Source organism: Pseudophryne corroboree, chromosome 5 (assembly GCF_028390025.1).
Source record: "Pseudophryne corroboree isolate aPseCor3 chromosome 5, aPseCor3.hap2, whole genome shotgun sequence".
NCBI classification, from domain to species: domain Eukaryota; kingdom Metazoa; phylum Chordata; class Amphibia; order Anura; family Myobatrachidae; genus Pseudophryne; species Pseudophryne corroboree.
This window is the reverse complement of record NC_086448.1, coordinates 499,618,151-499,635,250: the sequence shown is the minus strand read 5'-3', so window position 1 is coordinate 499,635,250 and position 17,100 is coordinate 499,618,151. Positions and strand designations below refer to the sequence as shown.

The 17,100-nt window shown below is 42.4% G+C and overlaps 1 protein-coding gene and 1 long non-coding RNA gene across 10 annotated transcripts in view; one reads left to right on the top strand and one right to left on the bottom strand.

Moving 5' to 3' along the window:
• Positions 1-16,011, top strand: part of LOC134927905 (uncharacterized) — a 32,348-nt gene extending 16,337 nt beyond the window's left edge. Inside the window, exon 2 of the long non-coding RNA XR_010177768.1 lies at positions 15,575-16,011. This is a non-coding gene — a long non-coding RNA (uncharacterized LOC134927905). The remainder of the gene's footprint in view (positions 1-15,574) is intronic.
• LOC134927903 (cytochrome c oxidase subunit 4 isoform 1, mitochondrial-like) overlaps positions 1-17,100 on the bottom strand; it is a 353,718-nt gene that overhangs the window by 239,560 nt on the left and 97,058 nt on the right. Inside the window, exon 1 of one of the 9 annotated variants that reach the window (XM_063923015.1) lies at positions 6,115-6,198. The exons of the other annotated variants lie outside the window; for them this stretch is intronic. The gene's annotated coding sequence lies outside the window, so the exon portion shown is untranslated. Of the gene's footprint in view, positions 1-6,114; positions 6,199-17,100 lie in introns of those variants that run through there. 9 annotated transcript variants of the gene reach the window in all.

The following is a 17,100-nucleotide window of genomic DNA, read 5'->3' as shown; positions in this document are numbered from 1 at the left end:
CCAAGCTGCCTATTCATTTGGCTCAGTGAATTTTGTTTTATTTTTTTGTAGAGGGTTGCCCAGCGGGATAATTCAAAGGTTCCCTCTTTTGGGATCCCACAATCCATCCCCCTAGTCAGCCTGACCCACTTAGGTAAATGCCGGCTGACCCATTTGCCATATTTCTTACTCATCTCCTCCTGTGGGGTACGAGGAGTCTCAGGACGTCCATTACTCTGATTTGGTGATCAGCCAAATCCACGTTTGCTGTGACTGTTTCCCATAGCCCTGCTATGGTGGAGGGGACTCTTGCACCCCTCTCTCAGTGTTTCACAGCACTATATTCTATGGCTATTGGCTGTTAGGGGAAGTCCCACACAGCGAATCCCCGCTTTTGGTCCCTCCAAATTTTCCAACAGAGCCAAATGAAAATCAGCAAGGCGAAGATGCCAAACAATATTTGCCCTCTAATGTCCTCTAGGTTAAACCATGCAAGTAAGGGATTATCTAAGTAAGAAGTATGATTTTTCATGAGACACAGAGAGACGCCAGTCTGCAGCTTCAGGACACGCCCTTCAGTGTAGCGAGAAGCAGACTCAAACCAGTGTACACAGAGCTGTCAGATAGCAGGCCAGGAGGTAATCAGAGATTATATCGCTCCTGTTCTGTGGGGAGAGCCACAATCAGTTGCCCACAGACCGGTATTGACAAGCAAGGGTAGACCAGCAGAGAAACTACTCTTCACCAACACTTATCCTTATATTTGTCCTTCCACTATGCAGACAATGTTAATGACAGTTTACGTGACAGACTGAGAAGATAGGAAACATTCGTGTCTGAGGACGATAGGGTCCTCTTACTTTTTATTCCACTGCCCCCAGCATGTTTGGGGCAGCACAATCATTCAGCCATAAAGGGCCTCTCTCGTGCTGATGTGGCAATGTGCCAGCATCTACATACACTCACACATGCATATCCAAACAGATATTACAACATAAAACAACTGTTCAGGTTCTTGGGATCTGTACTCACGATAGTGGGACGGAGGGTCTTAGGAGCGGAGGAGGGGAGAGCAGACAGAGACACAAATGTTCTCACCTTTTTTGAATGGCGCCAATCTGGTCTCCAGTCCTCCGTTCCTGTCCTGATTCCGTTCCAATCGTTTTCAGATCCCGGGTTTCGGCACCAAATTGTTGTGGAAAAATCAACGTGGACAGTTGTGGTCAGATCAGAGTTTATATTGATAATGGCAGAGCAAGATTACAATAAAGTGACAGTCAGCATGCACTTACAAGTAATTACAAGGGAGCTCCATCTGCCTCCCGAACATTGCATAGATGGCCCCTAATATTGCATTTTACAAAGAATTACTCCACCCAAGCTTGGACCAATCACAGCAGGCCTTGAGGCCCATTCCTCCTTATCGAACACCATCTGGTCCTGGGTGGGCACATGACACAAATAAGCAAGACTAGGGTGACTTAGCAAGTTCTTGTCCCGTACCTACATTCTTTGTCAGCAAAACATCTTACATAATAATGTCTGTTACGTATTACATGATATTAAAAAGTCAGAATAGATTCTATACATTGCTTAAATTTCCTTAACAAGAGTCAGAGAATCTGACTTTAAGCGACCTGAAAAAAGATAGCAAGTGTGCAAAACAGAATTAAACAACAACAAGCAGTACATAAAAATACTGAAAAATGGAAAATATCTCCAAATAAAAAGAACTAAATAATTATAGTAAGCACAATATGGAATATATTCTCTGATTTTTCTCTGGCAGATCACTATTAAATTCAAAGTGGTCTGAATTAAATATTAAAGTATATATCTCTCTCCTCTAAAAACTGATCAACACAGTCAAATGGGTAGAAGTATAAAACCTCCAAAGTCCTTCCTGTGATCACCAATGTCCCTTGGGAACTTCCTGTTAAGCCCAGTACTCACGGGCCGATCAAGGAGAGATGCGTGCTGAGCGAACCGCTCAGCACACATCTCTCCTGCCGCTCAGCACAGCGCGATCTGTGCTGAGCGTGCGGGGGGAGACGGGGGGGCCGCTCACTTCACCCAGCGGGTGAAGTGAGCGACCCGCTAGATTGGCCTGCATGCAGGCCAATCTAGCAGCGGCGATAGCGATGTGCGGGGCCGCGCATCGCTATCGCCGAGGGGGCTACACACGGAGCGATCCTGCCGATATTCTAAGCAATCTAGTCAGATTGCTTAGAATATCGCTCCGTGAGTACCCCCCTTTAGAATACAGGTACAAGATAATATTCTGGGGCAATTGTACAAAGCTTTGGAGAGTGATATAGTGAATAGAGATAAAGTACCAGTGGAGAGAGATAAAGTTCCAGACAATTAGCTCCTAAATGTCATTGTTTAAACACAGCCTGTAACAGTTAGGAGCTGACTGACTGGTAGTTTATCCACAGTATAGGAAGAGTATGCAGTATGTTAGCTGACTCAGTGGCTCAGTATGGATTTGCAACCTGTAACTAGCACCTAAGTACTGTAGGTGAACTGCTCTTATAAGGACTGTCAGCAAATATGTCTGTACTAGATGTAATGTCTGGCATTGTCTGGCTTTCTCTCTCTCTCGCTCTCTCTCTCCTCATCTTTCTCAGTGCTTGCTTTTTTCCTTACTTGCACGCTGCTAAAGCTTCATTTGGGATTTTCACTCACTGCCACCATCTCCCCCCACAATGGGTAAGTACATACCATTGTGTGTATTCACTGACACTGGTTCCTCCTTATTTATTTACATTTTATTTGGAAAAAAAGTTTTTAAAAAGAATGTTGGGTCTTCAGAGACAAATTTTTGCTCCCAAATGTTGTTTGAGATTAAAGGGGCATTTTTTTTGTACATCTCTCCTTTTATTCTAAGTACATATGTGTAGTTACCATAGGGCAGAGGTTCTCAAACGAGGTCCTCAAGGCACCCCAACGGTCCAGATCAGAGCCGGCCCTAACCAATATGATGCCCTAGGCAAGATTTAGGCTGGTGCCCCCTAGCACCACCGCTGGTTCCGCCTCTGACCTTACACCTCTTTCCCAGCACTATCACCCCTCACCCATAGCAGTCCTTATTTTGGTGTTTGTACCCCCTATACTTTAAATAGGAACAGCTCACACATTTGGCGCACAGCCCAAAAATGGGTGTGTTTTTGCTGGCAAGGGGCATGGCCACAAAATAGTAACCCCAATTCCAATTACACCACACGTTACTGCAACTTTATTCACATTTGATCATGCGATAGTGTTGATAATTCATATTACATCCCACAGTAGTATCACTTTACCTTATAAACGTTACTCCTCACAGTAGAGCCCCTTATTCACATTACATCACACTGAATTGCTCCTTATTCACATTACACCACACCCTATTGCTCTCTATTGAAATTAGACGACACAGTTGTGCCCTTTCTATACGCAACGCCACATATTAGAGAACCTTATACACATAATTCCACACAGTAATGCCCCTTACACATATGAGACACCTTATTAATGCACCTTACACATTATGACTATCTTTATTAATGCCCTTTTACACATAATGTCCCTTACACATATGCTGCACATCATTAATGCCCTTATACACATAATGACACACATAGTGCCACCTACACATTTGCTGCACATTATTAGTGCCCCTTTACACATAATGACACACATACAGTAGTACCCTGTTACAAATATGCAGCACATTATTAATGCCCTTATACACATAATGACACACATAGTGCTCCTTACACATATGTTGCACATTATTAATGCATTTTTACATGACACACATAATGCTCCTTACACATATTCTGAACACTACTGCACAACCAACCCACTCACATGCACACAGCACTCACACTGCTACTAACACTTTGACCTCTGCCTCTGCTTGGATACAGATGTGTCCTCATAAATCTTGCCTCAATGCTAACTTTGGGCACCTTTTTTTTTTTTTTAAAGAAAATGCATCTTATTTGCATTGTTATGTGGCTAGGATGCACAAGCAGCTTCTGCTGATTAAAATTATATGCAGCATGCCTATATACTGTGTGAGACTGTGGCTGTATCTGCATATGAAATGCTACACACAGAATATAGGCATGCCGCATATCATTTTAATCAGCAGAAGCTGCTGATGCCCCTAGGCATATCAAATGCCCTAGGCAATTGCCTAGTTTGCCTATGCCTATGGCCGGCTCTGGTCCAGATTTTAAGTTTATTCATGCTTGGCCACACCAATTTGATTTAGCCATCTGTGCTGAGCCATGGATATACAGAAAACCTGGACCGTTGGGGTGCCTTGAGGACCGCGTTTGAGAGCCTCTGCCATAGGTGTAGGGAGGGCAGCTGCTATGGGGCCCAGTGCTGAGATGGGCACACCTTCCCTGTCATAGTTACGTCTGTTATATCAATTTTTCACCATGGGGTTGTATATAGGGGCCTTCGGTCCTACAATATATCTAGTTATGCCCCTGGATTTGCTCTTTGTAATGTGGTATAAAATGAACTGGATGGCATTGTAATGTTACATAATATGAAATAGGGCACTGTAATGTGGCAGAATATGCAGGAGAGGCACTATAGTGTGGCATAATATGAACTGGGGACACTGTATGTCATAATGTGAATTGGGTGTACTGTGTGGCATAATGTGTACTGGTGACCCTGCAGTGTGACATAATATGAACGAGGGCACTATTAAGGTTCCTAAAATAAACTACGGCACTATTATGTTAATATAAAATTGACAATTGCTGCAGAGAGTTGTTTCTCTAGAAGCATTGCGTCAGGAGCTCTTAAAGTGTTGCTATGGGGCCCACAAAGTTTTGGCTACATATCTGACATAAGGGTGTCCCTTTTATTCCTTTTGTTGATCAGTCGTGACCATATATATTGTATGCAGTATGTAAATGTTGACTCTTTTAAGAACAAAACTTCTGCCCCTCACTTTCAGTATATTCCAGGATAACCTACGTTTGAAAGCATTCCCTTTTATCGCATAAGGAAACCTTTTCTATACATATCATGTATGTTAATCATTTGTGATCACCAAATGAGTAAATATTTTTATAGTCTACATAAAAGATATGTACCATTAATGATTACATTTCAAACAAATAAAGTCTTAGAAGCAATTTATCTTCCTTGCAATGTGTATGCTCCCACAAATAACCACATCAGGATATTGAGTGATGGTGTCTACAGGCTGCAGTCATAGGATACAGTATCATGAATGTTTCAAAAGCAATTGGTATGTATGAAATAAACTGTGCAAGGGAGGTTCCACTTGCAAATGATCCTCATTACTGCTGTGCACAGTGTCACGTAGCTACACTTCCTCATCTCACTTGGCCACAACTGCTCATAGTAGACTCAGTGTCCTATCTAGAAGAGATTATTCTTATCTTCTGTGTGTACTTTTTTCTGTGCATATTCTGGAAAAAAAATACCTCCTGCCACACAACAAATGTATTAAATGCATCATTCATGTATACAACCATGCATAATGCATGGTTGTATAATATACATGAATAGATTTATGTAATACATTGCAAACTGTATAGAAATTAAATGTACAGTGATTTTTTTTGCCCCTCTGGAAAAAAGTCCCAGTACTCAGAACAAAGTTGATGGTACCCTATTAAGTTGGCACAAGATTTGTTATATTCAAATGTCTGATGTTAATTTCATTTATTTAAAAAAAATCATGTCACTAATTTCTTCCTGTTTCTGGAACTACTGTACTTCTAAGATGTAAAAATTATAGATAGATAGATAGATAGATAGATAGATAGATAGATAGATAGATAGATAGATACTGTAGATAGAATGCAATCTCTATCTCATTCAATATTGCATCTGTTATACGAAATAAGTAGAAATGTTGACAGTAGTTGGTAACTAAAAAAGGACCACCTGAAATATTTAAGATATGTAATGATTTGTGGAAATTAAAAATAAAAATTAGAATCAATACAGGTTAAAGAAAAAGGATTAAAAATAAAAATAAATGTATGTCCCAGACCTTTAAAAGAAGTCCACTGAAGTGTATTGTAGAAATGCAACAAATTCTACTGCTAAATTGCCCTGTCTTCTGTGAATGAGAGAAGTTCATCTTACCTTCGTATCTGGTTCAAACAAAGGACGTGTCTGAGTCTGTGCTCTGCATGGTGCTCGGACTGTGCAAGTCCTTATATATAGTAGCTGAAACAGAAAGTAGGTGTTGATGGCTCTCAGCCAAACCAATCTCTTCCACAATAGGAAATCAGACAAAGACAACCTGCTGAACGGACAGGTGAAGATAAAGTAGCCTAAGTGGTCCAGTTTCCACTGTACTGTATTCCATATAGATGTCTACATTTTACTCATTTATTAATTCAGATTATCAAGCAAGCTCATGTTATCATGTGACTTGTAACACTCCACAGCAGTGAGGTATCAGCAAGATAAAAACTTCAAGTTATGAGCAAATAAAATAATAGCAATAGCTTTAACCACCAGTGAATTTCTATAATATTTATCATTAATTATAATACAATATTTAATTCATTATATATTAACTTTCCTTGTTAATCTGTTAAATAATATTTTATAGAGATGCCTGAATTTCGAGTTGGGCAGGAAATGCTGGCAGTTGGGATGCGACCGCTGCATCCCGATGCTTAGTACCCCCCCCCCCCCCCCCCCGAAGCCTAACCGTAACCCTCCCCGAGGGTGCCTAGACCAAACCCCCCTTCCCTGAATCCTAACCCTAACCATCCCTTTCCCGCAGCCTAATCCTAACCCACCCCCACAGCCTAAACCTATCCCCCCCCCTTCCCGGACAGCTTACCTGCCTGGCAGCCCGGTCCACACTCATTCAGGATCCCGGTGGTCAGAATCCCGGTGGTCGGTATCCCAGCGGTCAGTATCCCAGCGGTCGGTATTCTGGCGCCCGGATGGTGATCCTTGTTGGGATGCCGGATTTTGCAGTAATTGCGTTATAAACTGCAGTCTACAGAAATGTGTTAACCCCCAGGACTATGTACTATCCCTGAGATAACTGTGGCCATTACTCAGGGGTGTAGAGAAAAATAATTGATAATAAAAAGGATTTGCAACACCATGTATAGCGGGTGGGGAGCAATTATCAGTATGATTGCTCCCCCCATACAGGCCGAGGCACACGCTTGGCTGCGGAGACAAACAGTGCTGACCAGTGACGTGTTATCAGGCTAGGCAGGGAAGACTGTGCTTCACCTGTCATACTTACACTCCAGAATTACGTGTGGTAGTCATGTGACCACCGGCCGGCTGACCGACAGTCACATGACCTCCTCCGTGAGCCCGACGGCTCACTATCCCGATGGTCGGCATGCCGACCAACAGGGACTATTTCCACTCGTGGGTGTCCACGACACCCATAGAGTGGGAATAGAACCCGTGGCGACCGCAGGTCGCCACCGAGCCCGCAGCGTGGCGAGCGCAGCGAGCCCGCAAGGGGCTTGCTGCACTCGCCCCTCCCCGCCGGGATCCCGGCGTCGGTATGCTGCCGGGATCCCGGCGTCGGTAAGGTGACCGGCGGTCAGGAGACCGCCGGTCACCCGTACTACACCCCAGAATTACAGTCCAGAATTTTGGCTATAAAAATGATTACAATAATACAAATAAGGTATTTATAACTTATAAATATAATATAGGTATTTTTGTAATCATTTTTATAGACAAAACTCACCAAATTTACAGCGCTCTGCTTTGTATAATGCCCGCTTGAACCATTGGGTTCATACTGTATATATGTGTGCAAATCTGGCTCTGGTACTAGCCACTGCCTCCAGAGTCATTGACCTCACTTCACCTCATTGTTGCTAACAGGTAAGAGGGGTGAAGGGGGGTGGCAGACCTGGGCCCCTTCAGAAATCCTGCGCCTGTTTAATTAGTACCCAGCTACCCCCTCGATGGCCCTTCCAATACTTGCTCACTAATAGCAGTCCATTCACTCAGTCCAGGTTCATTATACAAAGGATATGCAATTACATTTGGCAATAAAATAATGTATCTGAGAGCTACAAAAGCATACCTCCCACTGTTTTTTTCCAGTTGGTGCACACCTGAAATGAGGGGTGTGGTTTCTCAGCTAGGAGGTGTGGTTTCACACAAAATTATGTGCCCATGAGTCATGCCCCCATTTTCCGTCATAGTGTTGGCATGCACACCGCTCCGCAAGCTGCTGGTCACGCCCCCAGTCCCTTTCTTCCATGAATAAATGACATGTGCATCCACAAAGCCTCTATTAACTGTTGCTCTGCTTAGAAGGGGCCTCCCTACTTCCCCTCCCCCAGCAGGACACTGCAGCCCGTGGGTGGGATAGAAGGAGAGTGCACAAAAAACATGATTGTCCCACCAAAATCAAGACAGTTGGGAGGTATGCAGATTTAAGTTTGTGACACTTAAAATAAAGGCAGTCATGAGTTATAAAATACCTACTGTAAATGAGGGATAAACCAAAAAACGAAACTTAGGGTGGAATTCAAATGTTTGAAAAGTCGGTTGGGTGTCGGTTTTTTCCTGTCTATTAGATAGGAAAAAACAGACTCCCAACTGACTTTTCAAACATTTGAATCTCCCCCTTAATGTGAGACTGTCCAAATGTTATAGTTAGAGATGTGCGCCTACTGCCGTGTTTTGGTTTTGGATTTGTATTAATTATGTGCTTTGATTTTGGTTTTGCCAAAACCGCCCTCATATTTTGGTTTTGGATCTGTATTTCTTACAACAATTGATAACAGCTAAAATCACATACTCTGGGCCTATTTTTGTTCCTACAATATTATTAACCTCAATAACATTAATTTCCAGTCATCTCCAGTCAATTTTGACTGAGTCACAGCTCACAGTATTCTTTTCATCCATTTTAGGCCAAACAATTGCATTGAGCAAGCTGGCTGACTAAGCTAAGTGATGACAGTGGGCGACACAAACATGTAGCAGTTCAACTTCAAACATTGGACATCTAGGAAACAAAGTGGCACTGCAATGGCAGACAGGGTGGCCGTTTAATAAACTATATGACCCCACAGAAAGTAACCAAGAATGTTTTCATTAATCATGAACTAGATCAGAGACCCTAGTGGAAGGCAGGTAAAAGCATGATCGATTGATTATTTAAAAAAATTAAAACTGAGACGTGGACAATATAACAACCTTCTGTTTTGCAGTAAGACAGGAGAGAAAATCCCATAAAAAATACAATAAGTACCGACTGATTATTGAAAAAAAAAAAACAATTTGAGACATGGGACTATAATCAACCTTCTGTTTTGCTGAAAGTCAGGAGAGAAAAGGCCATAAAAGAATACTAGAATGATTGATTGATTGATTGATTGATTAAAATAAATGTGTGAGGCGCCACAAAATTTCTTGTTCAAAATGTGTTGCAAATTAGTAATGCAAAGACCATCCCCAATGCCCCCTAAAAATATTGTCCATTATGAAGAGAAAAGTGACGCAAGATGGAATTGGCCTTGGCCTTCCCACTACCTATATGCAGGATATGCACAGTTCAACAAACCAAGCTCTTCAGTACCATGGACTGTCACTTTTGTGAGTGAAGTGCTTGGTTTGTTTGGACCCCTACAAACCAATTTTTTTGTACTGCCTCTGATCACTAATGAGGAGGTTTATGATGAGGGTTTTAATTACAACAAATTATAATTTTGTAAAATAAATGTAACGAATTCACTGCAAATGATGTAACATGGAGGCAGTACCTAGATGGTTAACGTCCCTACCTCTTCTAAATTTGGCCTCACAAATGGAGCAGATGCTTTCACAAATGTGGTCAGGATTTGGCTAAAAATAATCCCACAACCAAGAGGTGGCTTTTTTGGTCTTATACCCAGGCATCACAATGACTTTATGTTTATTACAGGCAAGAACTGCTGCCACTGGTGGCTGACTTACACAATCATGAACATCATCATCCTCAGTAGCATCACAAATATCCCCCTCATCCTGTTCCACTTCCACAGTAGCATCTTCAATTTCCATTATTTCAAAATCATCATCGTCATCATCACCATCTTTACTTGTACTACTCATCCCCACATATACAGATGATGCAGAAATGGTGGAAGTAGGTGATGGAAGCTTCTCTATGAGTACAGTCTGAGAAATGTCAGATGCACACATAGCTGACATGGGCACCTCTAGACTCTCCTCAGAGATTTGTGAACACACAGTTTATTCTTCAGCCTTAGTGTTCTTTTATTTGGGCACTAGTTTGTCAGTTTTTAATGTGACACATCTACCCCTTTTTAACAGTATGAAAGATTTTGATTTCAGGTGCCCTTTCCTAAATTTTCTGTCCACTGGACCACCTTTACTAGATGTTGTAGTACTATAATGACTGGCAGCTGCCACAGCACTAGTACTTGGTTGCTGTTTCTGCTCTTCTATTGACTGATCATGATCTATATAGACTCAGTGCTTATATTTGTGTGAACACAGTGGGGTACAGCACCTACAGCACACACAAGTTGTACAAAAGACAACTATTTAAAGTATTTATTATTTTAACTGTTTTTGCAAATCACAACTCACACTGCATACTGACAATGCTTATTTCATATGAACACAGTGGGGTACAGCCTGCAGAGTCACAGTGCTTATATTTATGTGAACAAAGTCACAGTGGGGTACAGCACATGCAAGTTGTACTAAAAAAGAACATTTTAGATTTTTTTTTGCAATATACACCTCACACTGCAGGGAGTAATAGTTCTTATATTTATGCGAACAAAATCACAGTAGGGTACAGTGCGCACAAGCTGTACAAAAAAGAAAACTTTTTAAAAACTATTTCTGCAAATGACAATTCACACCGCTTATATTTATGTGAATGCAGTGGGGTACAGCACAAACAAGCTGTACAAAAAAAGAACACTTTTTTCTACTTTAAAAAAATAAATAATTCCAAATGACAATTCACACTGCAGGGTCACGGTGCTTATTTACTGTGTATGTAGTGGGGTATGGCTGGTGGAGTCACAGTACAGCACCTGTGTGAAACACTTAGACAATAGATGTTACCAATGACTTGCTAACTTCTTGTAATGTAATCTAGATCATCCAATATTAACAACACTAAGGAGTGTACAGTCACTGGAGTGGATGATCACAGTAGACAGATAGTTCAGGTCAGCTCAGCCACTGGAGTGGATGGACACAGCGGACATATACTGTAGTTCAGCTCAGCCACTGGAGTGGATGGACACAGCGGACATATACTGTAGTTCAGCTCTGCCTCTGGAGTGGATGGAAACAGTGGACAGATAGGTCAGGTCAGCTCAGCCACTGGAGTGGATGGACACAATGGACAGATGCTGTAAGTAAGGTAAGCTCAGCTACTGGAGTGGATGGACACAGTAGACACAGACAGGTCAGGTTAGCTCAGCACTGGAGTGGATGGACACAGAGTGGAGTCAGTAAAGACCTTCAGAGCACACAGCTCTCCGGCGGTCCTGTGAGAAATGACACAGAATCACTGTCAGAGGGATGTATACCAAATCCAAAATACACGAGAATCTGACACAGGGATGATGACATTTTGCCTTGATTTGGAATCCCAGCAAGGTGGGAAAATCTGAGCCGGCGCTTGGATTCCCTCGGATCTCAGAACTCCGGGTGGGCTCGGTTCTCGAGAACCACTCCCACTCATCTCTAGTTATAGTAGCCACAATTTCTGGTTACTTAGGGCCCGATTCTGAGTTGGGAGTAAATAAAAAAAGAGCGAGTTACTGTACCTGGGAAAGCCATGCTGCAATGCAAGGGGTGCAAATACATTTACACTTACATACAGGGTAAATACTGTCTGCTCTTGCATATAGCCCACAAATGCTGGAAAGCTTTATTATTACACTGCAATTTAGATTTCCGTTTGAACATGCCTCTGCACATTTTAAATTAGCAACACCCCCAACCTCCCCATGCCCCCAAAAGTCCAACATGGTTTTGCTAAGGTGCACAGTTACTTGCTTCTTTTTTGTGCTTTACTCACAACTCAGAATCATGGTATTGTTTTGTTCACCTCTACAAACCATGAACATATGCATCAAAAACTACAACAATCGCTAAAGGCTTTGCAAAAGTGAACCGTGGACCATAACATTGCTTTTTGAACATGAACCTATAGGTCCCAGAAGTTACCTGTTCCTGGATAGTAGACTTTCTGACAGATAGGACACAGGTGGTGAAAGCAGGGGAATTCACCTCTCAAGCGCGGCCCATTAGTACAGGGGCCCCTCAGGGCTGTGTCCTCTCACCCCTGCTCTTCTCCCTGTACACAAATGACTGCACCTCAGAGGCACAATCAGTAAAGATCATCAAATTCGCAGATGACACCACCGTCATCAGCCTCATCAAGGACGGGGACAAATCGGCCTATAGACGGGAAGTAGACCGGTTGGCCCAGTGGTGCATCCACAACAACCTTGAGGTCAACCCCCTCAAAACTGTTGAGATGATAGTGGACTTCAGGAAGAAGTCATCTAGTGCACCTCCGCTAATGATTGCTGACAGTGTGGTATCGCTAGTGGACTCCTTCAAGTTTCTAGGGACCACAATCTCCCGGGACCTTCAATGGGGGTCCAACGCTGATGCCACTGTTGGGAAAGCACAGCAGAGGTTGTTCTTCCTCAGGCAACTAAGGAAGTTCAACATCTCACAGAAGCTTCTCCTCTTCTACTCCGCGAGTGTGGAATCGGTACTGTGCTCCTCGATATTGGTATGGTACAGCTCCGCTAGCGTGAGGGACAGATGCAGGCTCCAAAAGGTGGTCAGAACCGCAGAGAAGATCATCGTGGCCGACCTTCCCTCAGTCCAGGACTTGTACCTGTCCAGAGCTAAAAAGCGGGCAACGAAGATAGTAAAAGACCCGCTACAGCCCGGCCACAGCATGTTTAACTTGCTTCCTTCAGGCAGGCGTTACAGGACGGTCCCCGCCAGGTCCACCAGAAGCCTCAAAAGTTTATTTCCCCAAGCGGTCCACCTGCTGAACTCCTGAACATTGACTGACTAGACATACATGTAACTAACTTGTGTCCCTACGGTATACCTATCTGTGTAACTTTACTTGCCCCCCCCCCCCACACACACACACACCTGTTTACCTGTTACCTACTTGGCTGTTGTATAGCAAACCGAAGACAAATTCCTAGTATACGCAAGTATACCTGGCCAATAAAGCTGATTCTGATTCTGAGATGGAGCAAAGTATATGGGAATGTTGTATGCCACATAAAACCTACCACAGGTTGTGTGGGCTGCACATGTTATTGTGTGTGAGAAGCCAGTCCTTTTGCAGTCTCTTTGCCATTTTCTGAAAAGTGTTTAATTGCATTATAAGTACATAGGTGTCTGTGGTGTGTAAATAAGTGCATAAAGATCTGCTGAACATCACCACAATTTATATTGTTGTAAATTATACACCTTACAGGGCTGATTTCGTGTGCGTCGTAGTCGCATCTGGATTAGTGTTAGCTTCCATGTTCGATTCACCAATGAAGAGAAGCATAAGGTCCATTAAACATTTGTTGATGATAGAGATCCACTTTTTACAAAATGTAGGATTCGAACATGCAACTGTTGGGATGTTTGATATGTGAAACACTTGAGGTATTAGACAAGCGTTGTAGTGATCTGAGAGTGAAACAGAATAGAGATCATAATAGACTAATTTATTTTTTAAATACAGCAGGTTCTAGGAGAGTGTCTTAAATCTGACAGAGTGACCTGAGTCACTTGGGGCTTCTGTCCGTAGTATAGAATCCACAGCAGCAGAGTATTAGGACTTAGGGGGTTATTATTCAGAGTTGGTAGCAGTTTCTGCTAAAATAGCAAAAACTGCTACTGATAAAATCATTTGCTGGGGGGCACCCAGCACAGAGCAAAGCTGCCCAGCATGTGTAGCACCGCTCAGTGATGCGATCCCAAATCTATTGCAATCACATTGCAGAAAGCGGCAAATAGAGGTCAACCCCTCCATTGCAGGAAAAGCAGGCAACGTTATTTGGCCGCCCAGAAAATTCCCATGACACGCCTGCATATCACATATCTAATAATAATAATGCTATTTATATAGCACTTTTCTCCTAATAGGAATCAAAGTGCGTGACATTTGCTTTTACACCACGAAATACAAAACAAGCTTAACCGTAGATATTAGTGAAATGCTGTGTAAGTATTCAGTTTATTTTTAAAGGATTCTAGAGGCCTGTCGAACTGTGCAGGGAAGAGAGTTCCATAGAGTCAGAGCCATAGAACTGAAAACTCGACCCCCGGATGAATTCAGGGAGATTCTAGGTACTATTAGTAGTCCTTCATCTACAGATCGCAGTAATCGAGTGGGACAGTAAGGAATCAGATAAGAATACACATCATTTTGTATAGCTAACATCCACAAATATTTTCTGGATTCTTTAAATTACTCTGCATTATTGGTGATCAATTATTCTGTATTCCGTATTTTGTATTCTGCAGGGTCTTCTAGTTTCTTAAAGCTGCTCTTTACAGCAGAATTATCATTACTCTATGGGGCTCATTCCGAGTTGTTAGCTCGTTGACGATTTTCGCAACGGAGCGATTAAGGCAAAAATGCGCATGTGCATGGTACGCAATGCGCATGCGCTAAGTATTTTAGCTCAAAAAGTGATCAGAGTGTGATTGACAGGAAGTGGGTGTTTCTGGGCGGAAACTGACCGTTTTCTGGGAGTGTGCGGAAAAACACAGGCGTGCCAGGATAAAACGCGGGAGTGTCTGGAGAAACGGGGGAGTGGCTGGCCGAACGCAGGGCGTGTTTGTGACGTCAAACCAGGAACGAAATGGGCTGAGCTGATCGCAGTGTAGGAGTAAGTCTCGAGCTACTCAGAAACTGCTAAGAATTTTCTATTCGCAATTCTGCTAATCTTTCATTCGCAATTCTGCTAAGCTAAGATACACTCCCAGAGGGCGGCGGCCTAGCGTGTGCAATGCTGCTAAAATCTGCTAGCGAGCGAACAACTCGGAATGACCCCCCATATGTATTATAGAGACCAAGTACTAGACATTTACATTTTGCCATTTGATCAATGAAGTAAGTGTATGTGTGTGTGTGTTTTGTATATAGTGGCAGTATCAGCAGGGATTGTGCTGGGAAGCAGGTGATATTGTGTGTGGCTGGAGGGATCCACCCACACAGAGAAGAGAAGGGGCTGCCCTTTGCAAAGAGCTAAGGTGGGTCTGAGGCAGTGAAACAAACCAGGCGACTAGGGTTCAGACCTGTAGGATGTACTGTAGGTAGAGTCCTAAATCTCTAACACTGTTCTTATAAAGCTGTGACAGCCAGGCAAGACAGGCCAGTGAGCCTAAGTGTGAGTAGGCCAGGAGGTGCCTTACTGAACCTGTGAGACACAGGACTGAGACTTTTGGGAGAGACTTTGCAGACTAGCTGCCCATATAGAGAGGTGACAATTAGTGATGTAGTGCACTACACAGGGACGAAGCTGTTTATCATTTTTCTATTTGTTTTTTGCTGACAGTAAATCATTATTTCATTTATTCACAGGAAAAGTTGTGTGTGGTACTGCACCAATACACCCATCTACCGAGCTAATTACCCCATATCATCATAATTGATGGAGAAGTGGCTTGCATTAGATCTACACAGAAAAGTGGATTACAGCATCTTAAATGGAAATATGGATGGTTATTACACCATCATAGTGGACTCAACATGTTAATGCTCATCATATTTTGAAGTATTTAAATAGAAATTTGTCTGTATATGTGCATAACCATGATGCAAAATTTTCTAAAAGTACAAATATATGGAAATTGCCATGAGGTACATATTGTACTGTGTACTTGAAGAGAAATGTGTGAAAAACACAAAGCATTAAACAAGTGTTTGTGAATTTGTTGCAGCAGAGAAAGGGTTAAAGGAAAATGTGTGTTTATCTTGTCTATTATCCTAGCTCATTATAATAAAGTGTGTCTAATTAAGTGTTGTGTGGACATTACTTTTGCAAAAACGCAGATAAAGAGAAAGTGTCATGCTATATGGTGGTTATTGTAGGGCCACATGAAGGAAAATGTTTTGCTGTATTGAAAATACTTTTGAAAACAAAGTGTTGTACAAGTGACAATAAAAGCACTTCCTGTGTGTATGGTGAGAAAATAATTATGGAAAATAAAAAGAATTGTGCTAATAGGAAAAAAGTTTGTTTCAAATCTAAAGTGACAGACACACAATTTGTTTTGGGAGAAAAGACTATTGTCCTTTGTTCTTCATTGTGGTGTAATCATCTGTTGAATTGGAAATCCAGATCCTGCTTCACTCCTACACCACAAGATAACATGGAGGATATTCTGAAGGCCTTGCTGCAGGTTACTTTGGCTCAACAGGAAGCAACCAGGGCTCAGCTGGAATCCAACAAGATTCAGCAACTTGCCATAGAAAAAAAAGCTAAATCTGCAATATTGATCAATATTCCTTTTGTTTGCATCTGGTTGCTGGATCAAGAAGGAGTTATATAATGTTAAGCGGGGTACTCACTGAGCAATAATCTAAGCAATCTGACTAGATTGCTTCGATTTTCAGCAAGATCTCTCCGTGTACCCCCCACAGCGATAGCGATGCGCGGCCCTGCGCGTCGCTGTCGCTGCTGCTAGATTGAGCCATCCCCCCCCGCACGCTCAGCACACGTCGCGCTGTGCTAAGCGGGGGGAGAGATGTGTGCTCAGCACACATCTCTCCCCTGATCTGCCGGTAAGTACTGGCCTTTAGATGCAGCATGTGATTACACGCACTGTGTCTATTTATAAGATGCACACATCGGTGTGGTGAGGTATCCATTTGTTACAGTAGAATAACTATAAAGGATTATAGTATTGATCTGAGAATATAGCTACTCTTGTGTCTGATCACACCCTTTGAGGTAATTTAACCTAGTATACTACTTGTTTCATGATACAGGATGGTGTTTTCTCTTAATATTTTCACCTCATGCATTTAGCATGTTCATTACGTGATGATCCTGAGTCATTTGAAATATTTTTTTGTATTGTTTGTGTTGAACATTACTTTTAAGG